Genomic DNA, 10166 nt, shown 5'->3' with positions numbered 1-10166 from the left:
ATAGAAGCAACCATAGCTGGTATAAGTTCACGAGTGCAGCAATCCCGTCATGTCCAGAAGACACTGCTTCATTCCATTTGCCCCCTATATCTGACTCTTAAAATCCACACCCTGTTCCTCAATGGTCCATGAGCCTTGGTGAGAGGCGCCATCTGTGGCTGAATGTTACACAAACACTTGTTGTCTGCAACTTAAGCAGCTGTGTGTTTCAACACTAACCACCAGGCACTGCACAAAGAAACTTCTCTGATGGGTTCTGAGAGCTACAGTAATCAATGGGCAGATAGATACTAATTTAGAAGGTAGTTGGACACTGCATTCACTTAACCAAAATCAAAGTAGTAGCTTTTCCCAGCATCTGTGAGCTTCCCAACCATGGGTTCTTGGCTAGATTTATAACACCAAACACATGTTTCCTTTTCATATAGACAACCAAGGGCAATAGCAATATTCCCTATTGTGTGGAGGGTCTCTGGGATAGTCCAGTGACAAACAACTCTATAAGAGTTATCCTACACCTGGCAATGAGCTTAGGGCTTATCCAGCAACCTGTGACTTTGGGGACAAGCATTGTCCCCTTTATAGGATAACTCCATTAAACTTTTATATGAGTATACTATACTTGTATATATATACTTAGAAATCTTATAAAAACAGATGCTTATGTATACACACACACACACACACAGAGTGTTCTGCCTCCATATACACCTGCACACCAGAAGAGGACACCAGATCCCAGTATAGATGGTTGTGAGCCACCATGTGGTTGCTGGGAGTTGAACTTAGGACCTTTGGAAGAGCAGCCAGTGCTCTGAACCTCTGAGCCATCTCTCCAGCTCTGCCCCTATAGGTTTTGTCTTTTGGAACCATCATTAATGTTGTTTATCCCTGACAGCCATCTCCTTCACTCTACCCTACGCTCCCTATTTATATCCCCCCCCCATCATTTTTCCTTCTCCCCTTCATAACACCTATATTCTACTCTCTCCTTCCCTTAAGATCTTTCTTTAACCAACGGCTTGTTTCAAGCTTCCTGACTTCTGCATGTTTTCCAGGTTAAACACATCAATCGAAAGAGTCGACGTTAAGATCTACACATGTATAAGAGCAAACGTTCATCTTTCTGGATCTAGGTTACCTCACTCAATATAAAGTTGTCCAGTTCCATCCACTTGCCTGAAAATTCCAGAATTTCATTTTTCATTACTGATGAATGAATGCGTGGGTTCCATGAGTTAATTATCCGTTCATCATTTGCTGGGCATCAAGGTTGTTGCCACGTCTCAGTAGCTAGCACTGCTCTCAATTCTGGCCTTTCCCACCTTCTCTTCCCAGTCAGCAGTGTCTAACGTGCTCTCTCCTCTGTGTGGGATGCTCTCCACCTGCCTCACTTTCTGTCTTCCACCTTCCTCACGCCTCCCGTTTTGAGTCAGCTTATTCTATCTCATAGATTCATGTAACTATGTATTTTTAAGGTTTTGTGTGTACAGGTAGTGCCTGTGTGTATGTATATGCGCTACATGTGTGCAGTGCCTACAGTCCCAGAAGAAGCAATCAGATCCCTTGACCTGGAGTTACAGATGCTGTGAGCCATCATGTGGGTTCTGGGAATCCAACCCATGTCTTTTGCAAGAAGAACTAGTGCTACCAGGGGTGGTGGCGCACGCTTTTAATCCCAGCACTCTGGAGGCAGAGGCAGGTGGATCTCTTTGAGTTTGAGGCCAGCAGGGTCTGCAAAGAGAGTTCCAGGACAGCTAGGGCAATTACACAGAGAGAACCTGTCTTGGGGAGAGGGGAGAGTAAGAACAGCTAGTGCGCCTAACCACTGAGCAATCTGCTCAGCCTCTAATAATGTATTTTTAATACCACCCTGTTCAAATAGGCAAGCACCAAGCATCTTTGTTTCTGTATATCCAAGTGCAGTACCAGGTGCTGTATGTGAGGCCCTCCTGTATGTGGGCCTGGCCGTGGGTTTTGCACAAAAACTCATGAGTACAATTTACCAGGAGTATCATTTTATTCTTCAGAAAAGCTCAGGCTGCTATTTGTCCTTATTTTAAATGCTGGATGGCTCTTCCAAGAGCGCTATATATTGAAATTTGCTTATTTAGCATTACTTGGGTTCCTACGTTGCTATGTAGAGAATCATTTAAAAAGCACTGTTATGTTTAACATTTTGAGGTAATATATGCATAAAAATCTAATGAACCTTTCCAAAAGAAAGTGTGCTGAACCCATACCAGGAAATGGACACACTGGTTTATGATAAGATATCATAAAATGGAAAAGAAAATGAGTACAGGTCCAGAAAATCCAAGTTCAACATGTGAACTCAGGAGCCCTTCCTCAAGGCAAGATGAATCCGTGTCACAACACTGCCACCCAGTGGTCACATGCAGAATCGCTCTGGCTCTCGTGTTACCGCATGCTTTCAGGTGTAAGGGCAAGGTTCACTGAACCTGAGGCTTGTAGCTCAGCTAGACTGGTGCTATACGGCTGTTTCCTCTGAGACTGAAACATCCCACTCCGCTTGCTCACTAAGGTGATGTCTTCGTCTTTCCGGTCTAGTGTTTCTAGATGAGATTAGATGAGATCAGTGGACTTCAGGTGATGGGCAGCCCTCCTGAGAGGGGCTGGGCACCTTTGGAACTGTTGGCGGGGGTGGGGTGGCAGGGCTGTGTGTGACTCTCCCCTTTGCCCAAGCCTCACTGTTAAGGCCGAAAGAGCTCACCTTATTCTGCTCTCACGCTGAGGCAGGGCACTTGCTCCCTTAGATCTCCTGCATGCAGCTGCCAGGCCAGGGAGTTCTCTGCACAAGGATATGATTCGACATCTCATGAGAAATCGCCCAGCACTTCTGTTTCTCTGGAGAACTTTGACTCAAATCACGAATCCTGTCGTCAAGCAGCAATTTCTGCTTGCTTTTTTTTTTTTTTTTGAGTGGCTTAGTAATCAAATCAATAAGATCTCTCCAAATTCTATACTATATAATTACATGATGAACTGCATTGTTTATATTAAATATTTTAATTAAAAACATTTAAATTGCCAAGAAAAATATTTCGCTGAAGTCACAGTAGAACACAAATAACTATTTATTACGTAACGTAAAATATAAGTAGTGTCATTGACCTGCAAAGTCTATTTTTATATTATAATTTATTACAATACAGCTTTAAGCTCTGAAGCGAGTCAGAATGCAATCACTATAATCACTGGAGGATTCTTATATGACTCATCATTTTCCATTTTAAAACATATGCATTAAACATACCTACATTACAAAGGTCTATCCTACATCCATGCAGCATAATAAAGTCCGTAACTGGAATAATTGGCCATATTAACAAATTATAACCTTGCCACTCAAATACATGATCCCTTTGTAGCTGATGATGGCCGTGAACTCCGAATCCTCATCACTGGCAACCCCTTTGAAGAACAGAACAACAGGACTTTCCATGATGCACAGAAGGCTTCTTGAGGGCCTGGAGAGATGGCTCAGTGGTTAAGAGCACTGGCTGCTCTTCTAGAGGTCCTGAGTTCAATTCCCGGCACCCACGTGGCAGCCCACAACTGTCTGTAACTCCATCCAGTTCCAGGAAATCTGACACCCTCTCACAGACATACATGCAGGCAAAATACCATCATGAATAAAATAAATAAATCATTAAAAAAAAACTTCTTGGGGCCAGGAGGTGGTGGCACACACCTTTAATTCCAGCACTAGGGAGAAAGTGGCAGGTGGATCGCTGTGAGTTTGAGGCCAGCCTGGTGTACAAAGAGAGTCCAGGTCAGCCAAGGCTACACAGAGAAAACCTGTAAGTAAGTAAGTAAGTAAGTAAGTAAGTAAGTAAGTAAGTATAAATGGAAGCTTTTTAAAAAGACTTCTTGACCTGGATCAATGAATGGATGTTCTGTCTCTTTCTAAAACCAATTAATTAGGAATATCATCCAGAAAACAATGTATTTAGGAATATGTGTTCTCTCTGTCTCTGTCTCCCTCTCTCTTTCTGTGTCTCTGCCTCTCTGTCTCCATCTGTCCCTATGTGTTTCTGTCTCTCTCTCTCTCTCTCTCTCTCTCTCTCTCTCTCTCTCTCTCTCTCTCTCTCTCTCTCTCTCTCTCTCTCTCTCTCTCTCCTCCATAGGTAATAATGTGAAGACTCTTTGGGAGTTCACTAGGGAAAACAGTCAGAAGAGGATTTAAAAAAAAAACAAACAAACAACTGTTTGCCAACCCTAAACATTTCCATTTCCTAAAAATTTCCTGCTTCTCCCCAAAATTCCCTGTCCCACCACTTTCTTGTCTAGCTATAAAGTTATTTGTATTTAAATTGCTAACAGTTCCTCAGGAATACTAAGCATTTCAGCAAAGTTATTTTTGATGTGCGAAGCCCTAGAGGCTGTTTTTTTTTTTTTTCAGATTTGCATAACATAAAGTGGCATTCCATTCCTTTTAGCACTGTCTCCAACATCCTTCAACTGTATGATAGTGATGGGGAGGAATGGGGCAATCACAGAAACAGCAATCATTCGGAAAGGGGATCTGATACTACAGAAGAGTGCTTGCTTCCCTAATTGCATGAGCATTTTAGTTTCAAAACATGGGAAAGGGTTCCCAGGAGGCAGGAAGGGGTTGGGAAGACCCAACAACTGGATAGAAAATGCATAGGGACTCAGCGTCCCTTCCCTTCCCAGGTTTGGCCCTTTGATCCTTTGATGATTAAAGTTCCCTTTCTCAGTCTATAGCTCAGCATCAACTTCCACTGTGAGCATCACAATGGACCTCCTCCCCAGTCCTCCCTATGTAGTTGTCCCACTGCCCCTCCCTCTGCTATTTCAGAATGGAAAACTTATCATTGATATAGTCTCTCTTTGTCATGGACCTATCATTCAAAACAGACTGGCGGGTAGCGGGGCAGGGAGGAAGGGAGGGGTAGGTAGCAAGAGGCCTTAGCTGCCAAGTTTGATCTCAGATTCCACGTTGAAAAAAGAGAACCAGGCTGGAGAGATGGCTCAGAGGTTAAGAGCACTGGCTGTTCTTCCAAAAGTCCTGAGCTCAATTCCCATCAACCACGTAATGGTTGCTCATATCCATTTATAGAGACATCTGTGCCTTCTTCTGGCATGCAGGCAGAACACTATGTAAGTTATAAATAAATCTTTTTTTTCTTAAGAGATAAACCACTCCTGAAAATTGTCCTCTGACCTTTATACACACACACACACACACAAAATTATTTAATAAAACAACGTGGCGTGTCTTGTTTTGTGTTGCTATGCTAGAGTTGAATCACGGGCCTTGCATATACCAACAGGTGCTCTGCCACTGTGGAATCTGAGCCATGGCGACTCCATCCTATGCCTGTCCTCAAGTTCACCCCAGTTACTGGCAAAACCACAAACTGTTCAAAGAAAAAAACCATCCTAGGCCTGATCAGGAGACAGCACAGCGGGAAAGCACCTAACATCCCAGATGTTATAGATAGATTGCTTAAGCTTTTACAACCAGACTCAACCGATCCCACTGTGCCACCCCGTTCTTGCAAAAATTCCTGTCCCTTGCTGTAACGACAATAAAAACCCCTAACAAGAGTTCAAAGCTCTCACTACTGATCGGCTGCATTGGTAAGTTCTGGGGCCCTCAAGCTTAGGCAATAAAGGCTCTTTGCTTTTGCATGTGACATCGGACTCCTGGTGGTCTTTGGGGATTTGGAGATCTGGGCATAACACAACTGCTAAGTTGCAACCCTTTGAAACAGGACACCAGAAACCACTACAATCTTCAGGAACCTTCAGAACAATGATTTTCCTGATGAATGACCACTAGGAAAGGAATCCCATGCCACGGACACAAAACACTCAGAAAACTGTCTTGGCCACAAGATGTCAGTAAGTTTCCACATTCTACTTTGAAACATGGTGCGGGGAGGGTAATCAGTCCTTCCAGATGATCCTGAGAGGCATTTGGTTCTGAGTAAGAAAAGGACAAAAGGCTTCGGTTCTTTTTAAGTGGAAAACTGTGACCAACCAAGGAGGGATGCAAATGCAATGAAAAAAAAAAGTCATTTGTAATATACTCTTGTGCTATCTGGACCTTAGAAATTTAGTTCTAGTAAAATGGAACCTAGTCTACATGTTTAAATGATAATTAAAATTTAATAATTTAAGTTAATAATTAAAAGCCAGGTGGTGGTGGTGCACTCCTTAATTCCAACACTTAGGAGGCAGAGGCAGGGGGATCTCTGAGTTCAAGCTTGGTCAAGCCAAAGAACTCTGTCTCAAAGAACAAAATTTAATTTATTTTCATTTAAAACTATACAATAATGGTGATGATGATGATGATGATAATAATAATGCTCAAAAGTGGAAAACTACAATTTTTATCAAAATTCTCAATAACTTGTATCAGTTCAGACAAATTCATTTTGTGTTACTATTAGTTGGAGCAAATTTACTTTAGAAAATAAAATGTATCTGCTCATTCAAAATTGACTGTGGAAGTCCTAATGTTTTCATGTTATCAAGCTTTACTTAGTCCTTAAGAGTTACTTTTGTGGGGAAAGGGATTAGTTTACAGTTCCAGAGGTTTATGTCAGCACTTGAATGGCCCTAGTGCACTGCCCAGGGGTGAGGCTGAACATTTATGGTGGAAAGTAAATAACCAAAACTATTACATTGTGGCCAGGAAACAAAGAGCTCACTTTAATAACAAAGTCTTTCTCCTGAATCCCACTGACTTATGAATCCATGCATGGAGTAGCCTACTCATGAGATTACAGCCTTCCAAGGGTCCCAAACACTGATCAGTTTTTAATAGTAGACATTCGGAAATATTGAAAGTCTAAGCCATAATGTTCTGCCCAAAGTTAAAAAGGCTCACATCTTTCTCACATTGCAATATCCTTCAGTCCATCTCCAAGAGTTTTCACTGACTAAATAGTTCCAGCATTGCTCAAAAGTGCAAACTCTTCTGAAAGACTAAGCAAATTGTCTCTCCTTTATCGCTTACTTTTTTCTTTTCTTTCTTTCTTTTTTTATTTTATTTATTTATTTATTTATTTATCTATTTATTTATTTATTTATTTTGGTTTTCTGAGACAGGGTTTCTCTGTGTAGCCTGGGCTGTCCTGGACTCGCTTTGTAGACCAGGCTGGCCTTGAATTCACAACGATCCGCCTGCCTCTGCCTCTAAAGTGCTGGGATTAAAGGCGTGCGCCACCACACCTGGTCTCGTGCTATTTTACTATGTTCTGATTTGTCCCTTTTCTCCAATGCCCCCTATTCTCACACCCACTAAGCACTTCTGCTCTTCTGTCATTTGCATTCCATCTCTCTCCCTTATCTTCCTTCAACTTTCCCTTATCTTTGAGATCTCTCCCTCATCTCATGGTCTCCTTTCTACTTTCATGACCTACACACATACATGCACACATGCAGGGAAAAAATTAAATTGTGTACATGAGAGAAAATTTTGTTATTTGTCTTTCTGAACCTTACTCATTTTTTTTAATGTAATGATCTCCCATTGCATCCATTTTTCTGTAAATGTTGTGCATGATTTCATTTTTTATGGCTGCATAAAATTCAATTGTGTATATGTATACATATGTTTAATCCATTCATTTGTTGGCCTGTTCCATTTCTGTGCTACTATGAATAATCATAAATAAACATGGATAGGCAATACCTCTGTGGTATGTTGACCTAGAATCTTTTAGGTATTTATACCTATGAGTGGAATAGCTTAGTCATGTATTGGTTATATTTTCAATATTCTGAGGCACCTACACAGTGGCTTCCCTAGGGATAACCCCACTTTCCATTCCTATAGTAATGTATAAGGGTTCCTCTTTCCTAACAGTTGTCAGTGCAAGCTCTTAGCTATGGATATGTATAAAATAAAATAAATGTTGCTAAGATATAATAAAATGGCATAAACTTCCCCATTCTCAAAGGGATGATACAGGAATAGAAAGTCAAAATTAAACCAAACCCAGCAGAGCAAATACTGGATCTTGTTGGTCCTGGTTCTGCATTCAGGTCCCACTGCAGTATGGTTTTTTTGTTTTGTTTTGTTTTGTTTTTTTGAGACAGGGTTTCTCTGTGTAGCCTTGGCTGTCCTGAACTCGCTTTGTAGACCAGACTGGCCTTGAACTCACAGCGATCCGCCTGCCTCTGCCTCCCGAGTGCTGGGATTAAAGGCGTGCGCCACCACACCAGGCTGCAGTATGGTTTTTTTAAGTTAAAAGACTCAAGTAGCACTTTTGGGGTACAGCATACTTGTTCTTGAGCCTTACTTTGTACCTTACCTAGATGGATATGCTCGGATATAGATCTGGAAGCAAGTCAAAGTGGTAGACATCATCCTTGAGAGAATCAGTTTCTATGTCTTGAGGAAAGACAGAGAGAGAGAGAGAGAGAGAGAGAGAGAGAGAGAGAGAGAGAGAGAGAGAGAGAGAGAGAGAGAGAAGGGATGAATGAGAGACAAAGTGCATGGCGGGAAACAGGAAGATAACACATAGGGAACTAAGAAGTAGCCACTGGTAGGTTGGTCATGTCTCAGTGGACGGTCTCACAACCATGGACATTGCTAACTGGACCTGAGGTTATTAACAACAAAGACAAAAAAGAGAGGACACGAAGCCGGGAGAAAAGATGGCGTGGGAGGGACTAGGAAAGGAAGGAGTGGTGGGTGGGTATGAGCCCATACATTTGTAAACATGTGGAACTTTCAAAGAACAAAACACATATTTAAAATGTTTCTCACTCCAATTCTCACTCTCTGTTGGGTAGGGAACCTTGAAGCCCCAAACATAAAACAAGCCAGGACAGTAATATTGGCTTTGATGACAACAGACTGAAGGACCTAGTAACAGGAAAACAAACAAACAAGTAATCACCGACACATCTCTTCCGGCAACCTTAAATTGGGCGGAGGAATTCTGTCTGCCTGGCCCTCATCCTGGAGGGTGGCTCAGCACTGGAGACATCCACTGCTGAACCATCTTACCCACCGGCCCCTGCTGCGAACATGTAAGTAGCAAGACTCAGTCTGTGATTGATGAACGCCACACACAGCGGCCTTACTGTCCGCGGCAGGGAATATAGAATGGAGAGTAAACAATTGCTCAGCCTTCCGATGCCACCTCACTTCCGTGTGTGGTTTGCCGAGAACCTGGAGGTGTGGGCCACTCGTTATCTACAGCCTCCTCCCTGTGTGGAGCAGCCTACACACATAAAGGGCAGGATCTGAGAACACCAGCACTGGCCGGAAGTGTTCTGGTTCACCCCGCTTGCAGGCTCTGCTGTGGAGTTCAATTCTGTGTCTGCTTTCCCAACTCTGATGTATGTGGTCAAGAGACACCCACCCCTCAGCTAGAAATGCCACACACCTGAGTGCACGCGGCCTTTGGAGCAAATGGAAACATGCCTAGCCCCATAGGCCTTAGAAGCCTTCAGAGTTGGCAGTTGCTCCTGGAATGCAAAGAAGAAAAACTTCTAAAGGGAATGCAGACCTGTCTCTGACAACATACGCTTAAAAACATTATTTATTATTATTATTTTTATTTTTTTGGTTTTTCGAGACAGGGTCTCTCTGTGTAACCTTGGCTGTCCTGGATTCACTTTGTAGACCAGGCTGGCCTCGAACTCACAGCGATCCGCCTACCTCTGCCTCCCAAGTGCTGGGATTAAAGGCGTGCGCCACCACCGCCCGGTTTATTATTTTTATATTGTGTGTATGTGTGCTTGGAGACCGGAAGATGACATCAGATCCCTGGAGCTAGCGTTTTAAGCAGTTGTGACCTACCCGGCGTGGATGCTAGGACCTGAACTCTGGTCCTTGTCAGGAGCCTCAGCTGCTCTCTGGCTCCTCCTTCCTCATTTGTATCCAGTCTAAACGCTGAGCTGTGGCAGGTAATCCGATTGTTAGCTAACTAGGCAACCATCAAATTTATTAAAAGGACAAGAAAAAAAGGGGGCACTAAAAGCTGCTAAAACCCAAGTGAGGTGCCAATTGCTCATGCGAAAAGGTCATTACTGATTTGTTACAGCACTCAGTCACTGCGACCCGGCCAATGACAAACTGTTGGACTTTCAGAAGAGTTCTTCAGTTAGGTTTCTCAGGCAGCTCTATAAAGCTTGTTTCTCTTAGCAATCAA

This window comes from Acomys minous (assembly GCF_964271855.1).
Source record: "Acomys minous genome assembly, chromosome: 11".
NCBI lineage: Eukaryota > Metazoa > Chordata > Mammalia > Rodentia > Muridae > Acomys > Acomys minous.
This window is presented reverse-complemented; position numbering follows the sequence as displayed.